Source organism: Triticum dicoccoides, chromosome 6A (assembly GCF_002162155.2).
Source record: "Triticum dicoccoides isolate Atlit2015 ecotype Zavitan chromosome 6A, WEW_v2.0, whole genome shotgun sequence".
Classification (NCBI taxonomy): Eukaryota; Viridiplantae; Streptophyta; class Magnoliopsida; order Poales; family Poaceae; genus Triticum; species Triticum dicoccoides.
The window spans coordinates 113,686,386-113,696,623 of record NC_041390.1 but is presented as its reverse complement, the minus strand read 5'-3'; positions in this window follow the sequence as shown (position 1 = coordinate 113,696,623).

The window sequence follows — 10,238 nt, the reverse complement described above, 5'->3', positions numbered from 1 at the left end:
CCTAGTTTCCGTCATATCGGTGTTATGTTCCCGGATTTTGCGTTCCTTACGCGTTGGGTTATAATGGGAACCCCTTGATATTTTCGCCTTAATTAAAGCTTTTCCAGCAATGCCCAACATTGGGTTTACCATTCGCCACCTAGCTTTTTCTTTCCCTTGGGTTCTGCAGACTCAAGGGTCATCTTATTTTAACCCCCCCGGGTCAGTGCTCCTCTGAGTGTTGGTCCACCTGTCAGCTACCGGTGGCCACCAGGGGCAACTCTGGGCTGGCCTACCCATACCTAGGACAATCTGAGTGTGCCCTGAGAAAGAGATATGTGCAGCTCCTATCGGGATTTGTCGGCACATTCGGGCGGTGTTGCTGGTCTTGTTTTAACCTATCGAAGTGTCTTGAGTTACCGAGATACCGAGTCTGATCGAAACGTCTTGGGAGGAGGTCTATTCCTTCGTTGACCATGAGAGCTTGTCATGGGCTAAGTTGGGACTCCCCTGCAGGGATTGATCTTTCGAAAGCCATGCCCGCGGTTATGGGCAGATGGGAATTTGTTAATGTCCGGTTGTAGATAACTTGAACCTTAATTAATTAAAATGAATCAACTAAGTGTGTTACTGTGATGGCCTCTTCTCGGCGGAGTCCGGGAAGTGGACACGGTCTTGGAGTAATGTTTGCGCACGTTGCTCTCTAGTTTCTCGCTCTCCTTTGTGAATAAGTTAGCCACCATATATGCTAGTCACTCGCTGCAGCTCCACATATATTTGCCTTTCCTTTCCTATAAGCTTAAATAGTCTTGATCGCGAGGGTGCGAGATTGCTGAGTCCCTGTGGCTCACAGATTACTATTACACCAGATGCAGGGCCCGATGATTCCGCTCCAGGAGACGCGTATGAGCTCAAGTGGGAGTTTGACGAAGACTCTCAACGATACTACGTTTCCTTTCCCGATGATCAGTAGTGGTGCCCAGTTGGGGGTGATTGGGACCGTGTCGCATGTTGGGTTCTCTTTTATTTTGGCGCCGTAGTCGGGCCATGAGTGTTTGGATGATGTAATGTTGTTTATGTACTTGATTGACGTGGCGAGTGTAAGCCAACTATGTTCTCCCCTTTATTATTCATATTACATGGGATGTTGTGAAGATTGCCTAACTTGCGACATATGCCTTCAATGTGATTATGTCTCTAAGTCGTGCCTCGACACGTGGGAGCTATAGTCGCATCGAGGGTGTTACAAGTTGGTAATCAGAGCCTTCCCCGACCTTAGGAGCCCCATTGCTTGATCGTTTTTAGCGGCCGAGTTGTGGCTAGAAAAATGTTTTGAGTCATTTAGGAATTATATATCGGAGAGCTTAGGAATTCTTTTTACTTCCCAATCTCCTCATCGCTCTGGTAAGGTATCCTGACGTAGAGTTTTGACTCTTCTCTTCTCAAATTTCACTAAAAAAAATTTTAGGATCACGCAGGTATCTTGGAATCGTTCCGATGGTTTTATGATGAGAACATTGTCTTGGTGCCTCCTGTCAGGGGTTTAGTGGAAGTGTCCTGGGGAGTTGAGCTCTAAGGTGTTGTCATCATAATGTTACCGTTGCAGTTCTGGAATACCTGAGTCTAGTACGCCGACGTCGAAAATCTCTTTTATGCAGTTCGTTGGTGAGATAACCTCGACGCCACCCAGTACTGGGGCGGGAGTTCGGGAGTATCGCCATAACTTGTATAACGGATGCTTTTCGAAGGTTGAGGTAGATGGTTTCCGAAGGTTTCTTGGTTATGTGTTGAAGGATGGATACAGCTGGATGTAGGATTTGCTAGTTTGGGTGAGATATTATGCTTCCCCTGTATCCCCAACACCTGATTGCATAACCGGAAAAGTTCGGGAGTTTCTTAGGTGGGAATTCTAGTAGCTCTAGTTTTTCTTCCACGGATATTGGTTTGAGATTGGGATTTCTTACCGATTATTCGTTCTTGATCCGTACCTTGTTGATTTATTTCTCTACCGTAATTCTACGTGGCTTCTCAATTTATGGATATGTTACCATTTCAAGAGGAATGCATTCGTTCATTTTGTTCGGATGTGAAGACTATATGTTGCAATTTTCATTCCGTTGGATTCAGCTTCAATATTTATCTGTCAATGTGCTAATGGTGGTCAACCTCTTCAGGATGGCTCCTCCAATGCGCACGACTCCGAATCCTGATCCGCCACCACCTCCACCTCCTCCAGAGGCATGGCAAGCTGTGATGGCCGCGACCAATGCAAACACTCAGCTGATCATGCAAATTCTTCAAGAGCGCAATCAAGGCAGTCAAGGGAATCAAGGCAGCAATCAGAGTCACTTTGCTACACTCAACTAGTTCCTTGCTAACGGGCCAAAGACTTTCAGCAATTGTGTTGAGGCAACCGATGCTGATGATTGGCTTGTGGATCTGTGTAAGCATTTCGAGTGTAGTAACGTCAGGCCTGAGGACTTTGTCAAGTTCACTTCCTTCCAACTCAAAGATCAAGCTGCAGAATGGTTCCAGCAGTACAGGGACTCCAGAGGTGAACGTGTTATCACTTGGGGTGATTTCCGTCGAGATTTCTGAGCTCATCATATTCCGCAGAGTGTGGTTGAAAGCAAGCGTGAGGAATTCCGCAATCTGAAGCAAGGCTCTTTGTCTGTCTATGACTACAACAAGTTGTTCCAGAAGCTAGCCCGCTTTGCCAAGCAGGACGTGCCTGATGAGAAGAGCATGATATACCAGTTCAGGGGTGGTCTCAGAGAAGAAATTCAGCTCGCTCTTGTTCTCTTCGAGCCCTTGAGATACGATGAGTTCTACAACATGGCACTGAAGCAAGAGGCTGCTCAGCTGAGGTGTGATGCTTCCAAGAAGCGAGTCAGAGATGTTACTCCTTCTTCCTCTACTCAAGTGGCCAAGCAGCAGAAGTTTTGGCTTCCTCCTCCTCCTTTCCATCAGCCGTATCAGCAGAAGAGCAAAGGTGGCAGTGGTTCTTCCCAACCACCCAACCCTGGCTTTTAGAACAAGACTTCGTCTCAAGCTCCAAGATCGAGTGCTCCGTATCACCGTCCGCTTTCAGAGGTCACATGCAACAAGTGCCAACAGAAGGGTCACTATGCCAACAAGTGTTTCAACCAGAGGCGTCTTCCTCCTCCTCCTCCTGTCAGATCGGCAAGTACAGCTGTGGTCAAGCATAACCCCAAGCATGCCAAGGTCAATTTGATGAATGCAGCTCAGGCAGAGGACTCGTCAGATGTGATCATGGGTAACCTTCCTGTTAATGATATTCCTGCAAAAGTTCTTTTTGACACTTGTGCATCGCATTGCTTCATCTAGAGACCGTTTACAAATAGGCATGAATTGGTTTCGCAAGTTTTGCCTAGTCCTTTAGCAGTTGTTTCTCCCGGTAAGCGCATGCAGGCTAACTCCATCGTTCCGGATGTTTCTATCACTTTGGGTGACTACAAGTTTCTATCTTCTCCAACGGTTCTCGGTGACTCGGATATTGATCTTATTCTCGGAATGGATTGGCTTTCTAAGCACAAGGCTCAGCTTGATTGTGCAGCCAGGCAGATTCAATTGACTCATTCGTCTGAGGATGTAATTGTCTTTGCCGCTCATGATGATACCATTCGTCTGTTTTCTCTCAATGAGAAGGGTGAATTAGATGCCATCTCTCAAATTCCAGTCGTTTGCGAATATCAAGACGTCTTTCCAGAAGAGCTCCCAGGAATGCCTCCGCACCGGCCAGTTGAATTCGTTATTGAACTTGAGCCTGGCACGGAACCTGTGTGCAAACGTCCTTACAAGCTCGGACCTGAAGAGTTGAAGGAGCTGAAGAAGCAACTCGATATGCAAGAGAAAATGGGTCTCATCCGGCCTAGTTCTTCTCCGTGGGGTTGTGGTGTTCTTTTTGTGAAGAAGAAGGATGGAACGGACCGACTTTGTGTTGATTACCGTCCAGTGAACAAAAAGACCATCAAGAACAAATACCCACTTCCCAACATCAATGAGCTGTTCGAACAACTCAAAGGTGCCCAAGTATTCTCCAAGCTTGATCTCCATATGGGTTATCACCAGATTCGCATTCGGGAAGAAGATATTCCCAAGACAGCATTCAGAACAAGCTTTGGTTCATATGAATACACTGTCATGTCTTTTGGCCTCGCCAACGCTCCTTCGACGTTCTCTCGCATGATGAACTTCATCTTCAACGCCAACACCAATGACTTCGTTTTGGTCTATCTCGACGACATTCTGGTTTTCTCGAAGAACAAGGAAGATCATGCCAAGCACTTGCTTTTGGTTCTTGATAAGCTAAGAGAACATCAGTTCTACGCCAAGTTCTCCAAGTGTGAATTTTGGCTCGATGAGGTTCTTTATCTTGGTCATATCATCTCTGCCAAGGGCATTGCCGTGAATCCTGAGAAGGTGTCTGCAATTGTGAATTGGGAACCTCCTCAGAACGTGAAGCAACTCCGCAGTTTTCTCGGTCTCGCAAGCTATTGCCGAAGATTTGTTGAAAACTTTTCCAAGATCGCGAAGCCTCTCTCTAATCTTCTTCAGAATCACGTCAAGTACGTTTGGTCTCCGGAGTGTGACATTGCTTTCAACACTTTGAAAGAGAAGTTGATCACTGCTCCAGTTCTGACTCCGCCTGATGAATCCAAACCGTACGAGGTCTTTTGTGATGCCTCTCTCCAAGGTCTTGGCGCAGTTTTGATGCAACAGAAGAAAGTTGTTGCTTATACATCTCGCCAGTTGAAGCCTAATGAGAAGAACTACCCCACTCATGATCTCGAGTTGGCGGCAGTTGTGCATGCTCTTTTGACTTGGAGACATCTTCTATTGGGAAGAAAAGTGGACATTTTCACTGATCACAAGAGTCTCAAGTACATCTTCACTCAGCCTAATCTCAACCTCAGGCAAACTCGATGGGTCGAAATGATTCAAGAGTATAATCCGAGTATTGAGTATACTCCAGGCAAGGCCAATGTGATTGCTGACGCTTTGAGCATAAAGGCTTACTGCAACAGTCTGATTCTCAAGCCTTATCAACCTGAGTTTTGTGAAGCTTTCCGCAAACTTAATCTGCAAGTTGTTCCTCAAGGATTCCTCGCCAACCTTCAAGTCTATCCTACCTTAGAAGACCATATTCGCCAAGCCCAGCTTCTTGATGCTATGGTGAAAAAGGTGAAGATTGGGATTGCCAAGAGTCAGTCCAAGTACAAGTGCTACCGCCTTGATGACAAGGACACTCTCTTCTTCGAGGATCGTATTGTTGTGCCCAAAGGTGAACTTCGTAAGGTGATCATGAACGAGGCTCACAATTCTCTCCTCTCCATCCACCCTTGGAGCACGAAGATGTATCAGGACCTTAAGCAAGCTTATTGGTGGACTCGAATGAAGCGCGAGATCGCTCAATTCATGAATGAATGTGATGTCTGCAGAAGAGTGAAGGCAGAACACCAAAGGCCAGCAGGTCTCCTCCAACCTCTTGCCATTCCAGAATGGAAGTTTGACCACATTGAGATGGACTTCGTGACTGGGTTTCCAAAGTCCAAGCGTGGCAATGATGCTATATTCGTTGTAATCGACAAACTCACCAAAGTGGCTCACTTTTTGCCTATCAAAGAGTCGATCACTGCAGCTCAATTGGCGGAACTCTATACCTCTCGTATTGTCTCTCTGCACGGTATTCCTCAAGTGATCTCTTCAGACCGTGGCAGCATCTTTACCTCGAAGTTTTGGGATTCTTTTCAGAAGGCCATGGGCACCAACATCCGCTTCAGCACAGCTTTCCATCCCCAAACAAGCGGTCAAGTCAAGCATGTCAACCAGATTCTTGAAGATATGCTCAGGGCTTGTGTGATCTCCTTCGGCATGAAGTGGGAGGATTGTCTTCCTTATGCGGAATTCTCCTACAACAACAGTTTTCAAGCAAGTTCGGGCAAGGCCCCTTTTGAAATTCTGTATGGCAGGAAGTGCCGTACCCCTCTCAACTGGTCTGAAACCGATGAACGTCAGCTTTTGGGTAATGACTTAATCACAGAGGCAGAAGAAATGTGCAAAGTCATTCGTGATAACCTCAAAGCAGCCCAATCCCGCCAGAAGAGCTACTATGATAGTAAGCATCGTGATTTGGCTTCCGAGATAGGAGATCATGTTTACCTCCGTGTCTCTCCTATGAAAGGTACTCGTCGCTTCGGTATCAAAGGGAAGCTTGCCCCTAGATACGTGGGACCTTTCAAGATTGTCAGCAAGAGAGGCGACCTCGCCTATCAACTCGAGCTTCCTTCAAACTTTGCAAATGTTCATGACGTGTTCCATGTCTCTCAGCTTCGAAAGTGCTTCAAGACTCCTGACCGCACCGTCAACTTCGAGGACATTGAGCTCCAAGAAGATCTCTCTTATCGTGAGCACCCAGTTGCTATTCTTGAAGAGACTGAACGCAAGACTCGCAACAAGTCAATCAAATTTCTCAAAGTCAAGTGGTCACACCATTCCGATCGTGAAGCTACCTGGGAACGCGAGGATCACCTCCGTTCCAAGTACCCGGCGTTCTTTCAGTCCTAGATCTCGGGACGAGATCCTTTCGTAGTGGTGGAGTGTTGTAACACCCCGGATGTAACTTTCCCAATTTGTACTCCAACTCTTGCCGTTTCCGGCGTTAAGTTATATTTATTTCCCGGGTTCGGGTTTGTCTCTGTGTGTTGTTTTTCGTTGTCATGCATCTCATATCATGTCATCATGTGCATTGTATTTGCATACGTGTTCGTCTCATGCATTCGAGCATTTTCCCCGTTGTCCGTTTTGCATTCCGGCGCTTCGTTCTCCTCCGGTGGTCATTTCTAGCTTTCTTTCGTGTGTGGGGATTAAACATTTCCGGATTGGACCGAGACTTGCCAAGCAGCCTTAGTTTACTACCGGTAGACCGCCTGTCAAGTTTCGTACCATTTGGACTTCGTTTGATACTCCAACGGTTAACCGAGGGACCGAAAAGGCCTCCTGTGTGTTGCAGCCCAACACCCCTACAATTTGGCCCAAAACCCACCAAACTCTGCTCCATGTCCTAGAGCGTTCGATCACGATCGTGTGGCCGAAAACCGCACCTCATTTGGACTCTCCTAGCTCCACTTATGCCTATAAATACACCCCCCCTCCATTTTCGGATCTCTCTCCCTCTCCGCAACCCTAAAAAAACAGGGATCTCTCCGCGCCGGACGTGTCCGTCCGCCGCCGGACACGCCGCGCCCAACCACGGGGCACCACGTGGCACGCGCCGCCAGCCTCCGCCACGGGCCCGAAGCCCATCCCCGGCCCCCGCGCGCCGCCACCGGGCCAGAGGAGGCGCCGCCCCGCGCCCTCTTCTTCCTCCTCGCCCGCGGCCACCGCCGCCGTACTCCGGCGCGCCCCGCCACCACCCGCCACCTCGCGCCGCCCCGCGCCACCGGACGCCGCCGCCGCCTCGCCCGCCTTGCCGCCGCCGCCGCCTCGGGCGCCACCGCCACCGGACGCCGCCGATGCCGCCCAACTCCGGCCGGGCCCCGCTCCGCCGACCACCACCGCCGTCCCTGGCCGGCGACCTCAACTTCCGCGCTCCGGGGTGAACAGTGCACGACTCCGGCGATCCTCGAGAACTGCGCCCGATCCAGATCTGAGATCTACTCCTCGGTTGACTTTTTCCCTCCGAACCCTAATTTTTGTGCCTAATTTGACCGGTCGTATCTCTGCATCCGTAGCTCCGTTTTGGACATATAGTATATCAAAATGTTCGGCCCGACGAGTACATCATTTCATTCCATTGCATCATTTTCATTTGAGCTCATCTTGATGCCCGAAATGCTGTTAGAAGAGGGCTTCGTGAGTTAATTGTCAGATCTGCTAGTTCATCTTAGACTTTTGTCATTTTTGCCATAATTATTGTGTGCATGATATGCCCATGAGTCCTTCATATGTTTTGTTAAGGATTTTGTTATCTTTCCAGAGGTGCAACCCATGCATTTTTAGGATGTGTGTGGTGACTTGTGTAAGCTTGCAAAGTGAGGCACCCGGTGAATCTGTTTTCAGGGACTTAGTAGTTTTCACTAAGTCTGGGATTATTTAGTTCATGATGCCATATGTTCATGTTGTTTCCTAGTGATCCGTGCCTCTTTTAAGGATGATCAGTAAAGGAGTTTTGTTAATCTTGTAGTGCTCTATACATCCATGTCTTTGTTTGCAATTATGGAGCACCCTAGCTTGAGTCAATCGAGCTGTACTTTTGCTTCGTTGTGAATCTGGGCAGATCGTCAACTTGTTTGCGATTTTGCCGATGTTATTGTAGTTGATCCGTGCATGCTATGCTATTGTTCTTGCCATGTCTAGATTGTATTTTTTGCCTTCTTTATGGGTGTATGCTTTCCTTGCCATGAATTGCACCGTAGTGAGTGCATCGAGCTCTTTTACATGCCTTCGTGAGTTATGTTTCAGCATGTCCCAGTTTTCACTAAGTCTGAAAACTGATTATGTTTTTGCTATGTTCGTGTGCTTGTTAGTATATTTTGTGATCCCTTTTGGCTCAAGGTCACTAAGGGACTTTTGTTAAGCTTGTTGAGTAGCTCCATGCCATGTTTTTTTTGTCATGTTCAGGTCCTGTAGCATCTTGTTTTGATGCTCCGAAGAGGGCTTCATGATCTGAAATTTCAGACAAGTGTTAATTTCACTAAGTCTGAGATCTGTTTTGCATTTGCGTTTTTGCCATGCTTGTTTGAACCTCATAATGGATGATTTGGCCGTAGCTCAGTGCTAGACTTTTGTTAAGCATCTTGTGTGCATCCCTGCCATGTATTTTGTTGTCATGTTTGGTGGCTATAGCATGTTCATCTCATTGCATTTAGATGCCTACTTGCTGTAAATCGCAGACCGGTGTCAATTTTGAATCGCTTGCCATTTCCAAACCGTAACTCCGATTCCGGCGTTCTTTATATCGTTTTCAAGCGATTTCATCTCATCTTTCCAGTGGCACCCTTGGAATTCCAAGTTGAGGCCAGGTTCATCCATTTTCCTGTCATATCTTGCATTTTGCATCCCGCATCGCATCCCGCATAGCATATCATCATTGCATCATATCGCTTGATCCTTGCACGTGGTTGATTGTGTACTTGTTGCTTGTTTGTCTTGTTTGGGTAGAGCCGGGAGACGAGTTCGCTACCGAGGATCCCGTTGAGTTTGCTTGTGAGGATCCAGTCAACTCTGACAACTGCGCAGGCAAGATGATCATACCCTCGAAATCACTACTATCTTTGCTATGCTAGTTTGCTCGCTCTTTTGCTATGCCAATGCTACGATGCCTACCTTTTGCTTGTCAGCCTCCCAATTGCCATGTTGAACCTCTAACCCACCATGGTCCTAGCAAACCGTTGATTGGCTATGTTACCGCTTTGCTCAGCCCCTCTTATAGCGTTGCTAGTTGCAGGTGAAGATTGGAGGTCGTTCCTTGTTGGAACATCATTTATTTACTTGTTGGGATATCATTATATTGCTATGTTATCTTAATGCATCTATATACTTGGTGAAGGGTGGAAGGCTCGGCCTCTCGCCTAGTGTTTTGTTCCACTCTTGCCGCCCTAGTTTCCGTCATATCGGTGTTATGTTCCTGGATTTTGCGTTCCTTACGCGTTGGGTTATAATGGGAACCCCTTGATATTTTCGCCTTAATTAAAGCTTTTCTAGCAATGCCCAACATCGGTTTTACCATTCGCCACCTAGCCTTTTCTTTCCCTTGGGTTCTGCAGACTCAAGGGTCATCTTATTTTAACCCCCCCCCCCGGGCCAGTGCTCCTCTGAGTGTTGGTCCACCTGTCAGCTACCGGTGTCCACCAGGGGCAACTCTGGGCTGGCCTATCCGTACCTAGGACAATCTGAGTGTGCCCTGAGAAAGAGATATGTGCAGCTCCTATCGGGATTTGTCGGCACATTCTGGTGGTGTTGCTGGTCTTGTTTTAACCTGTCAAAGTGTCTTGAGTTACCGAGATACCGAGTCTGATCGGAACGTCTTGGGAGGAGGTCTATTCCTTTGTTGACCATGAGAGCTTGTCATGGGCTAAGTTGGGACTCCCCTGCAGGGATTGATCTTTCGAAAGCCATGCCCACGGTTATGGATAGATGGGAATTTGTTAATGTCCGGTTGTAGATAACTTGAACCTTAATTAATTAAAATGAATCAACTGAGTGTGTTACCGTGATGGCCTCTTCTCGGCGGAGTC